The 12451-nt window shown below is 40.6% G+C and overlaps 1 protein-coding gene across 1 annotated transcript in view; it reads right to left on the reverse strand.

The window, feature by feature from the left end:
• The window catches only part of Eno (alpha-enolase), a 115145-nt gene that overhangs the window by 59082 nt on the left and 43612 nt on the right, over positions 1–12451 (reverse strand). The gene's annotated exons all lie outside the window — the stretch shown is intronic.

A 12451-nucleotide genomic window follows, 5' to 3' on the forward strand; every position in this document is an offset into this window, starting at 1 on the left:
ACAAACCTTCAATGGTTTTGGAGGTGGCGGTTTCTCCAAGAGCTCTTTTCAAAAGTCCAAATGCACAAAAACCCATGGGTGTGCCGTCAGGTGATTTAACAGGTATATCTTGAAATGTGATCAAATGAATACCTGTTGCCACTTCCATTCTCTGCAAAGAAGCACGAATGGAACATGAAGTGCAGCTGGACGTCTTATTCTGGTGCACCCAGACCTTTTCAGCATCAGAACCGCACAATGTAGGTATTTCACGTTCAAACAACGGCTATAGAACTTCAGTCCGGTAATACACTGAGTTGACTTTCACATTTTTTAGCAACTCTATGCAACTCAAATTTGCCGTTATAACAAAACCCGGCTACAATCATAAAACCTTGGCCAAAACTTTCCTTGCACTGATGCACCCATGTTGGAAAGGCCTTGTCATTCTGTAGACGGTAATAAATTGGCCAAATTTCATTGCAATCTGAGTGGTATACCCACTTCGTCCAATGTTGCTATGAATTTCCACCTTTCAGCTGCCAGATATTTTTAGTAGTTTTCGAGCATTGACCCACAACTCTGCAATGTGCCTTGCTCCTAGGTGGTGTATGTGGGCCTTGTGCTTCTTCTCTAGTTTCAAATTTTCATTGATTATGTCACAAATGGTTGACTGGGAAATTCCCACCAGTGACGCTATAGCTCTTTGGGTTTTTGAATTTTCACCGACAACGAGCAACTGCACTTTTCGTGCCACCTACCTTGTTTGACTAGGAGGCAGGTTGCAGTTTCTTCGGTGTTTTTTGCCCACTTGCAGCAGCTTCGTGGAATTTTCCTTTGCCATTCAAAACCTTATGGATACCAAACTTCGATACACTAAAATTTTTCAACTTTGCACCTATCAATTTTCGCATAACTGTACCCTTCTTCGGAAAGCGCTATTATGTAACCTTCCAACCATGGGTCCAATTTCAGAGGCATGTCGACATTAAAACAACTTCTACAACGATGCAACTGTTCATAAGGTTTGGGACTGCGCCTGTACGAAAAAAAGATTGCATTGCTGCCGTACATCATTAGCAGGATTAATGTCAAAATCGTTATCAAGGCTGAATCAACCCTCTGTAGTCCATGAGTTGATGGCAGCCTCTCTGCATCATCTCTAAGAAAAGACATGGCACGATTACCTCCAGATGTTTTTCATCCTACATTACCCTGCATATAATATCGCACAGTTGTTACATTAATCTAGGATTAATGCTTCCCATATCAATTACATTTCATTTTTCAGTATTAAACTTCAGTTTCCACTTCTCAGTCCATCTGCCTAGATCATATTACTGTTAATCACCCTGACAATCTTTATATCATATGCAAACTTAGACATTAAGCCAGGTTTATATGATGTTTTTTATATTTATAATTAATAAATACAGAAGACATCAATGGGCCCAACCATGATGGAACCCTGGCTAATAACATTTTTCCAAGAAGAGTAGTGCCCACTGAAAACCACTATCTTCTACCACCCATCCACAAGTAGATGAGTGGTAGAAGATTGTGGCAGTAACTTAATGCCACACTCCTCCAATTTGTTTACAATCTTTTATATGCAAGATATAAAAAGCTAACATCAAAAAGCATATCATCCATTTATAAAGAAAAAGGGAAAAATCCTGGGAACTATAGAGGCCTAAATGTGAACTGCACTATGTCCAAATGGTACTCTAAGGTGCCTCAGTTAAAATTATGAGAGGAGAAAAAAGACAAGATTAACAAAGAACAAAGTAATGCGAAAAAATTTTATTTTGTTGCACAGAGCATTAAACTACAATACATAAATAAGCTTTCGGCTGGGTGGCAGCCTTCATCGGATTAAAATACTTGAATGGCAGTTGGAAGAGAGATGCACTGCCAGGATGGTGCGTGAGGCGCGTGGTTAATTGTTTGTTGATGTTTGTGGCTGTGACGTATGGTGGTGACGTGGCCAGTGTTTGCCTATGGATAGAATTACTGACTCTGTGATGGGATTAACTTGACAACCACTGTTCCTGTTCATAGAGGTATCCGAGCATTTTATATTTAACGATTCCAACCAGGTACGCCTTAGGTAATGGTGGGACCTGTCCACAACCACGACATCGCGGTGTGGGTCGATGTCGTGGTGGGTTGTCCAGACATGCTCGGCGATAGCTGAGTGTTCCACATCTGCCAAACGGATCGCCCTTTTATGTTCTGAGAGGCGTTTCTCGAGTCGACGTCCAGTCTCTCCAAAGTAGCAGCTCGTGCAGTCACGGCAAGAGATGCGATAGACCAAACCGCTCTGTAGAAGGGTGGGGACAGGTGCTTTTATGTTGGAAATGAGAGAATGCAGTTTCTTGCCTGGGAGTTGGATGCACTTTATCCCATGTGATTTTAGGATTCTACCGATCTGTTGTGACAGGTTGGGGTAGTATGGGATGAATGCCCTCGTGGATGACTCGTCACTGTTGGCGCTGCCGTTGGTCGTCACGTTGTCGCGCGCTTGTAGATCACACCCGTCAAGGAAGTCGATAGGGTAGCCACACCTCGTAAGGTCTACTTTGACTCTGGTGACCTCTTTGCGTCTTTCATCTGCCGAGCTGGAGTGTGTCCAGGCGCGAGTTAGCAAGGTTCGGGCAGTGGAGAAGAGGTGGCCCCGTGCGTGTGCTGACCGGAAGTTGGTAAATTGGCCAGCACACATAGGCTTACGATAAACTGTCGTCTTCAAGCATGTGTCTTCGCGCCGGACAAGTGTATCTAGGTATGGTATAGAGTTGTTCGACTCCAGCTCAATCGTGAATTTTATGAAAGGCGATAGTGAGTTGAGGTGGGTTAGGAGTCGCTGACCTGAGTCTCTAGGGATGACTACGAACACATCGTCTAAATAGCAACACCAAAAGACAATGTGATCTGGTGCGTGTGTAAACGCACGTCCCTCTAACTCCTCCATCACGATGTTTGCTGTGACCGAGCTGACAGGGGAACCCATGGCTGTGCCATGTATCTGCTGGTAGATTGAGTCATTAAACATGATTGCACCCCCTGTTAAGCACAGTCTGAGGGCGGCGGAAATGTCATCAGGCATCAGTCTAGTTCTGTCGCTAAGGGTTCCATCATTGTCCAAGAGTTGTTTTGCACAAGAGATGGCAAGTTCCACTGGGATGGAGGTAAAGAGTGATATGACATCGAACGATGCCATGACTTGATCTTGCGAGATGGATATAGTGCGGATCCTTTCTATGAACTCAACACTGTTGGAGACGGTGTAGGTGGTCTTGCCAACTAGAGGAGAAAGAAGTCTCGAGACAAATTTAGACAGCTCGTAAGTCGGTGATCCACAGCAGGATACAATAGATCTTAGTGGTGTGTCTTCTTTGTGCACCTTCGGCAGGCCGTAAAACTGTGGGATCTGACACCCGGAGGCACGGAGGTGATTACGGGTTGACTGTGTGATTTTCTCTTGTTTCAGCCAAGTGTTGATGAGGATATTCACCTCTGACTCCCATCGTTCCAAAGCCCTGTTGGGGTTGACGGTTAAGGGTTTGTAGACGGTAGTGTCTCGTAAGAGCAGTAAGGCTTTCGCCATGTAATCAGTGTGGTTCATTACAACAGTACGACGGCCTTTGTCCGCCGGTAGAATGACGATGGACGAATCCTGTTTCAGTGCCTTGAGGGTAGAAATCTGTATACGGCTGAGGTTTGAAGAGACAGGGCGAGCATGGTGTAGAACTGCTGCAGTCTTTAAGCGGATTGTGTTGGCTACATCTTCTGGGAGGTGTGATAAGCTTGCTTCCACACCCAAGGCGATGTCGGTGATCGGCAGGTGCTTTGGAAGAACGGCAAATGTCATGCCAAGGGTCAATAAGTTTATTTGTTCTGCAGATAACTGCTTGCTGCTTAGGTTCAATACGAAATCCGTGCAATTTGTGAGAGGGGCGTTACGCTGGCGACGAAATTGATGGGATTCATTAATTATCGTATATTGTATACGACCATATCGTATGTTGGCCAACCAACATACGATATGGTCGTGAGACTCCAGAAAGATTTTATCTTCATAGCCCGTAGCAGACAACACCTGAGGTTTGCACATAGATGCAAAGCTAACAGGATTATACCGAAAGGGTTTCGCTACAAACAACCGTTTCCTAATGAGCGTATGGGACGTGCCTGTCGGAACTTCGGCTTCAGAACTCTGCGCATATGGATCGGCTGCCTCCATCATGACATACAGCGTACTTCAGCGAGAAAGCAGCCCTACTAGCCGACCTTAAGGCACTGATTCCCGATCCTATTTACACCAAGGTAATCAATACTTTATGTTACCAGGCCGTCAGAGAATCAGATCGTTATTGTGCCCAACAGAAACGTAAGTTCAATACTTCAATTAATGAATCTGGCAGTAAGCTACAGAATCTTGTAATAACTGAGAATAAAGTGGAGGAGAAACTGTTGAAGATAAATACAAGAAAGGCACCTGTGGTGGATGGGATCTATCCAGTTATATTAAAGGAGGCAGCAAAGGAAGTAAGCAAACCCTTAGCCATAATTATGAGAGCTTCCTTGGACTCAGGGGAAGTACCCATTGACTGGAGATGTGCAAATGTGACCCCAATTCACAAAGGAGGATCAAAGGGTGACAAGTAATTACAGACCTGTTAGTTTAACATGTTCCTGTAAAATTAATGGAGGCACTGGTTAAAGAAGCACTGCAGGATCATCTAGACAAGACTTCAGTCATAGCTCAGACACAGCATGGTTTTGTTAAGGGGGAAGTCTTGCCTGACCAATTTGATTGGATACTATGATGCAGTCACAAAAGAACTGGATGCAGGGAATAACTTTGATATTATATACTTGGATCTTAGAAAGGCTTTTGATACTGTTGCACATGGAAGACTGCTGCACAAATTGGAGCAGTGTGGCATTGGAGGCAAATTGCTGCTATGGATAAAGGGGTGGTTGAGGGGGAGAAGACAGAGTGGTAATCAATGGACACTGCTCATCGTGGACTAATGTTATTAGTGGAATCCCTCAGGGTTCAGTATTGGGTCCATTATTGTTTTCTGTATTTATAAATGATATTGATGATGGTATATCAAGCTTAATGTCCAAGTTTGCAGACGATACGAAGGTTGGCAGGGTTGTCGAGGACACTACGCTACTGCAACAGGATCTGAAAAGGTTGAGCAGATGGGCTGAGAGGTGGCAAATGAAGTTTAACATTGATAAATGTAAAGTACTGCATATGGGAAACAGCAAACCCAGAGCAATGTATCAACTCTGTGGTACTACACTGACAGTGGTAGAGAATGAAAGGGACCTGGGGGTGGTTGTGCAGGCAGATATGAAGTTTTCAGAGCAGTGCAGATGGGCTGCAAGAGTAGCTCATGGTGTATTGTTGATGATATATAAGAATTTTTCTAGCAGGTATAAGGAGGTGATTATTCCCTTGTGTAAGGCAATGGTCAGACCACACCTAGAGTACTGTATACAGGTCTGGAGGCCTCATTTCAAGAAGGATGTAGAGATGGTGGAACGAGTACAGAGAAGGGCAACAAGATTAGTGAATGGAACAAAGGGGTGCTTTTACGAAGAAAGGCTTAAGCTTTGCAAATTACAGTGTCTGGAGACTAGGCACCAGTGAGGTGATCTGATAGAGGTGTATAAAGCCTTGAATGGTTTGAGCTGTTTGTTTGTTAGTTATTTGTTTGTTATTTGGTTTTTAGGAGCATTAGCAACTAAGGCCATATTGCTCCGGGATATGCGGTGGTCATTCCTTGACCTTTCCGCATACTCCATATTTGGTGGTGACGGGCTCGAACCCCGGTCTAATCAAGAAGCATGTGCTACGCACTGCTGCTCCTTCCCACCTGGCTACGGAGGCGCCCGAATGGTTTGAGCATGCTCAATCCTGATGGGATCCTTCCTCTTGCTCAGAATTATCACCTGAGAGGGCATAAATTCAAATTGAGAAAAGACAGATGTAGGATAGACGTGAGGAAATTTGCCTTTAGCCATCGGGTGGTTGGTTGGTGGAATAGACTTCCATCCCTTGTGGAAGTTGATAGCCTAAATAAGTTTAAGGCTCAGCTGGACAGTTATTTCGAACGAACAGAGGGGTGAAGTGGAAGTGGTTATTTTTTATTTTTTATTTATTTATTTTTTTTGCTGATGCTGCATAAGCTTGCTTTCTTGCATCAAATGCCTCTACTAATGCTAATCTAATTGGAAGTTATACACATCTACATCTAAAACCTGTAGACTTCAAGTTTCTTGGATGTATAACTAAGGACTGGGGAAAGAGGAAGCTAGCACACAAATTCATCAAAGTAGGAAGATTATTTGTGCCCTCAATACCATCTGGTGGGACAACAATATCTCCCTTAGAACAAAAAACACTCAACATAATAAACAATTCTAAGGCATTAAATCGCCAGAAAGGCATGCGTCTACATCCCATTCTGGAAACTACCGTTTTATTGCTGGATGATCAGTGGTGTAGAGCAGCACACGTCTGTGCAACAACAATGACGCATGATTAACGTGTCACTTTGCTCGTTGTATTGTATTCAAAATTTGTATTAACTTGTCAGTTGACAAAGGGACACGCGTCCCGAAAGCTACTGGTTTTATCTTATTATATTTTATTATAATTTGTTTTGTTAATAAACTGGGTAATAACTATAACTATGTGTATTTGAACAAAAAACATATCGGATAGTCATTAGCGGAACTGATACTTCGTTACGGATGTGAAGTGTGGACACTGAAAGAGTGACAAAAAGAAGCTTAGGGGCCCTATAGATGGACTACCTTCATTGAAGTGCTAGAATTTCCAACCCGAGAGGGTTACGAACAAGGAAATTAAAAGGCATTTACATGCAGATGAAAATATTATAGAATGAATTGAAAATAGGAGGCTGAGGTGGTTTGGACATCTATGCATGAATGAAGAGAAGGACACCCTAGAAAATGATGGAAGGAGGGTGCAATATCAGCTATGAGAAAGAAATTTGAAAGCTGAAGATGCCAGAGTCCAGCGACTTTAGAAAATGGGAATGACAAGGCAACGATCTGTCATGTAAAGTCAAACATATATAGATAAAAAGCTTTTCTCAAATGTAAGTTTATGATGACAAAATATTTTTTGCATCTAATTCCTTTGTTACTGTGTCATAGTATTCAATCATATTGGTCAGAGAATATTGCCCCTTAACAAATCCATGATGCGATTGAAGTTTAACTGCCTTCCTCTTTAGATGGTCCTGCATTATTTCTTTAACCAGAGATGCCATTATTTTCCTTGGAACAGAATGTCAAGCTAAGTGTAATTACTTATGTAACCCTGTGATCCCCTCCCCCCTTTGTGAATAGTGGATACATTTGTACATCTCCAGTCATACTGACTTTGCTAAATCCAAGGATGCCTTCATAATCATGGCTATGGGATTGTTTACTTAGTTCACTCTGTCCTTTAATATAATTGGATAGATCCCACACATCACAGGTGCTATTTTAATTGAAGCTTCAACAATTTCTCTTCCACTTTTCTCTTATGAAAAAAAAAAAAAAAAAAATTACTCAGCTCCTGTTAGAATTTGACTTGCAGATGCAAAATCGAATTTCAGTATGTCAGCAACTTGAGTAGGATCATCAATAGTAAAACCATTCATATCTAAAGGCCAACATGGTTCACCCTCCTTCCTTCTACTGTTTATAAAGTAAAGAAGTCTTTACTGCTTTACTTTTCCAAAGACTTCTTGTAATGTCTTAACTTGGCAGACCTTTATGACTTGATTGCAAACTACTTTATATATACTGTGTAGGCATCCGTATCACCTGATAATTTATATGCATCTTATGTATTTCTTTTCTTTCACGAGTCTCACCAGTTCATTTGAAATCCATTTAGGTGTAAACCTTTACAGTATCTCTTATTAGCAAAAAAGCCTAGAACTTCTAAGGATTGCAACCCAACTGCTGTACATTTAGAATTTGATGTTGGTAACTTCATCAATTGTTCACACTGCAGAGAATTAAGTTGTCTCAGACAAGTTCAGCCATCTTGAGTTACATGTTTAACTAAATTCAACATCAATACACTACAGTCTTTTTATCTGCAAATAATCAGAACACTAGTACTGCTTTGTCTTGTGCCCCCTACAATGCTGGTATAGAAAAATCAAAAATCCACAAGTCTTGCTAATGTGTGAGTAAGTGACCAACCCACAGGGGTGGTCATCATGAAAAAAAAAAAAAAAGTCCCCTATTATAAAACATTCTGGTTTACTGGCTCACTCTATATACATGTGAAGTTCATTCATTACACATTGTTCATTATACCTATAAAACAGACTCTCACTTTTGCTTTCCTACTGCTTATGTCACACTAAACTGACTGAGCATTGCACTGGCTACCTATGTCCACTAGATGCACTGCCTTAGATTTATCGTAACTAAGAAAGCATAACCCCGTCCTCTCCTACTTTTACTCGTGCACTTGCCATGCGGTCCGAGGGGCATCTGATAGTTCTCGGCAGGCTAATAGAATTTTGAGTTCATCTTAATTCATCTTAATTTATTTCTGTCTTGAGCTGTTAAATTAGTGTGTACTACCAAGTGTTTTGTAGTGGAGATTGAGAATTATTGTGTGTTCTATTTCCATGCCCTTGTATTTTGTCCTGGGCTGTTATTTAAAATTTTTAGTTTGCAAAGGGCTTGTTATAACAGGTTGATCCTTACTAACCCTGTTGTAAATAGTCAGAGTATGCCAATTATTGGCTTACTCTTAAATTGTATATACAGTCGAACTTTCCTATAATGAATTCGATAAATCCAGTGAAAAAATTTGTTATAGAGAAATTCCTTATACAGAGAATATCTTTATTAGAAATTGTTATTTAATTAGAAAATGAATCTACATTTATTTTTAATGTATTTTATTTCAAAAACACTTATTTAAATTACGTTTACACACTTTTCGCCAGTAAGTATCACAAATTAAAAACAATCTAATTTTCGTTTGCACAGTACAATTAAAAAATTGTCTGATTCTCAAAGAAAACATCACATTTGTTCAGAACATTAAAAACATTATCAGGAACATTTTCACAAAACTGTAGACCCATACGAACCATTTCTTCGCGAGTTGGCTTTTCTACTGGTTGTTCTGATGTGTCTTCAGCGTCATCGTTAATTTCTTAGTGATCATGGTTGCGTTTAACACTGTTCAGCAGGATTTCATCTTCACTTGGATGTTCTGTTGTAGTCAGATCTTGATCTACATAAACATAACTATCCAGTTTTATTTCATTTTCGATGTTTCCGGACAATTCTAATAACGTACAAAAGTTTTTCAGTTGTGAAAGGGGCAGTTCATCTTGTTCGTCCAGTTGGTTGACTTCTGTATTCAATGCAAATCCCGCTTTCGAAAAACAATTTTGAATAGTGACATCATTTGTCCAAACTTTTGCCAATTCACAGATGCAATCTCTACGGTTAATTGTAACCTCAAAGTTTCTATTTTCTGATAACGCATTGATTTTTTTTGTTTTTTTTTTTTCCTGAAAAGTAACATAGCATACATTAACTGCAAATTTTCTTTCATGTGTATATATATGAATGAAAGTTGTATATTTCTTCAAAGTGATTGATAGGAAAAGTCACGTGATACTGTTGAGTTGGCAAGCGAACGTCACTGAGTAGGCGGTACTAACAATTCACTATATGGCCAGCACAGCGAAGTTTGCAGTGTATGTATCAGCAAGAGCTGCAGTCCTGTCATATTTGCTCCAACTAGCACAGTGATTCTTTCTTTACTTTGTTTTCCGCCAAAACAAAACATTTATCATCCTTAAAAGCAAGTGTTCTATTCGGTAAATATTTAAAGAATAAACCCATTTCTTCAGCATTAAAAACATCCTTAGGTTCATATTCTTCCAAAATCTTCTTTAAGGTATTGTTCCTCCAACTGTTGCAATCTTCTTCGCTTACATTAACATTTTCTCCACAAATAACCTTTTCCACAATTCTGTGGTGCTTCTTAAATTTATCTAGCCACCCAGTCCTCACATTAAATTCTGTATGTCCCAGGGACTGTGCAAATATCACAGTCCCTGGGACATACAGAATGCTTAATTATTGGACTGGGTGGCTAGATATTGGTATATTCTTTTCACGTATCATTTGCACCCATTTTAAAACAGCTTTATCAACATCTTCGTATACATACAACTTAATTCGCTTCTTTTCTGCTCCTCCTTCAATTGCATTTAAAACTGATTCTGGATTTTTTAAAATCATAGATAAGCTGCTTGCAGGTGTGCCATATTTCTCAGCAATATCTTTTTTCTTAAAACCCTGGTCAATATAATGAAGAATCTTTACTTTATCATTTAATACTTAAACACTTTCTCTTCGACATTGTTTCCACAAATGTAAAAATCACTGGACTGCAGCGCTTGCTGATACATACACTGCAAACTTCGCTGTGCTGGCCATATAGTGAATTGTTAGTACCGCCTACTCAATGACGTTCGCTTGCCAACTCAACAGTATCACGTGACTTTTCCTATCAATCACTTTGAAGAAATATACGACTTTCATTCATCAAACAGGCCTCTGAGGTTGGGTATATTCATACTGTAGTTTTTAGTGTTTTGCACCAACCTTGCGTAGAAATAAAAATAAAAACACCAAGGAAACTGAACTTTTGATAACTGTGTTTATAATAAATTACAATAACCTGTATTTACAATAAATTTAACTTTACAATAAACTATACATATGGATTATTAAAATCTGCTACATTACAATCAATAAAATGCATTAAAATATACTAGATTAAAAGCGATAAAAATCGTAGCTTTCAAAGGCTCCAGCCTTCTTCTTCAGCGGTGTTTTCTTGTTCTGCAGTACATCTTTAAATATCAGTAGGTTAATGGTACTCCTCACGTGTTTTCATTCACACGTGTTCCGTTCTCTTGCGTTGTGGAACCGGAAGTGGCTCGAGCGGAAGTCATACGGAACCGTTCATCCCTTCTGAGGATAGTGGTCTCAAAGATGGGATGAATCCGCGTACCTCTATCTCTATTAATGTTAATTGTAGAACAAATCCGCAAACTCTCGAGCCACTTACGGTCCCAGAACTTATGCGCCCGATCGGTGATGATAGCATCGTCCGGGGAGATCTGGTGTTGCTTCTCCCAAAAATGCTCGGCCACGGCGGACTTGCCATATTCCGCATTTCTTATTGCCTTAGTGTGTTCCCCCAGACGATCTTTAAGACGGCGTTTTGTTTCCCCTACATAACATTCCCCACAATCCGGGCATCTAATGCTATATACGACCCCACTTGTGTTCTCTTTTTGAATGGGGTCTTTAACCCGAGACACGATTGTGTGCAGCCTCCGCCCTGGAAGCTGCACACAACGTGTCTGGTACTTTCTTAGTATTCTAGCTATATGATCAGTCAAACCCGGATAGTAGGGAATGTATGCAGTGGCTATTGGTGTAAAAGGCTCGCCTCTCCTCTGATTTCCTTTAACATATTTCTCTATAATCCTCTGGGGGTAACCACATTTTGCAAGATCCGTCGTGACCCGTTCATACTCTAACTTTCTATCATCGGAGGTACTGCAATGTGATTTTGCTCTATCAACTAAAGTTCTTATCACACTGTTCCTATGATGGTTGGTCTGAGCTGAGCTGTAATGCGAATACTGCCCTTTACACATGGACTTCCTATATACCCTAGTCTTTAGCTGTCGATCTTCCCTACAGACCAACACATCTAGGAACGGCAAAACCCCTCCTTCTTCCACCTCCGATGTAAATTGTATGAATGGGGAGAAGTCATTTAAGATGTTCAACACCTGATCTTCACTCCCCTTCCGAATAATTGAAAACGTATCATCCACATACCTTTTCCAGGGGCGCATAGGGAGAATACTAGCATTAAATATTCTGGCCTCGAGCTCCTCCATAGCTAAATTAGCTATAATTGCGCTAATGGGAGAGCCCATGGCTGTACCATTAACCTGCTTATACATAGTATTGTCAAACACCATAGTGGTGCTTGAGAGGCATAACTCTATTCCTTTCTCAATATCCTCCAGCTTTAGCTGCGTTCTAGTATTTAGGGTGGTGTCCCTCTGTAACGTCATGTGTGCACACCACACCCCATGCTCAATCGGAATACATGTAAATAGCGATTTCACGTCGAAAGAGATCATGATTTCATTCTCTTCTATGGGTTGGCTTCTAATAAACTGCACAAATTCTTTACTATCTTTAATACTGTATTCTGAAAGTCACACTAATGGGGATAATAATTTGGCTAAGAAACCAGAAAGTGCATAGGTTGGACTGCCTATAAATGAGACTATGGGTCTAAGTGGAACATCTACTTTGTGAATTTTAGGCAGGCCATAAAATCTTGGCATTTGGC

The sequence above is a fragment of the Mastigoproctus giganteus genome, chromosome 10 (genome assembly GCF_048544385.1).
Source record: "Mastigoproctus giganteus isolate SK-2022 chromosome 10, ASM4854438v1, whole genome shotgun sequence".
NCBI lineage: Eukaryota > Metazoa > Arthropoda > Arachnida > Uropygi > Thelyphonidae > Mastigoproctus > Mastigoproctus giganteus.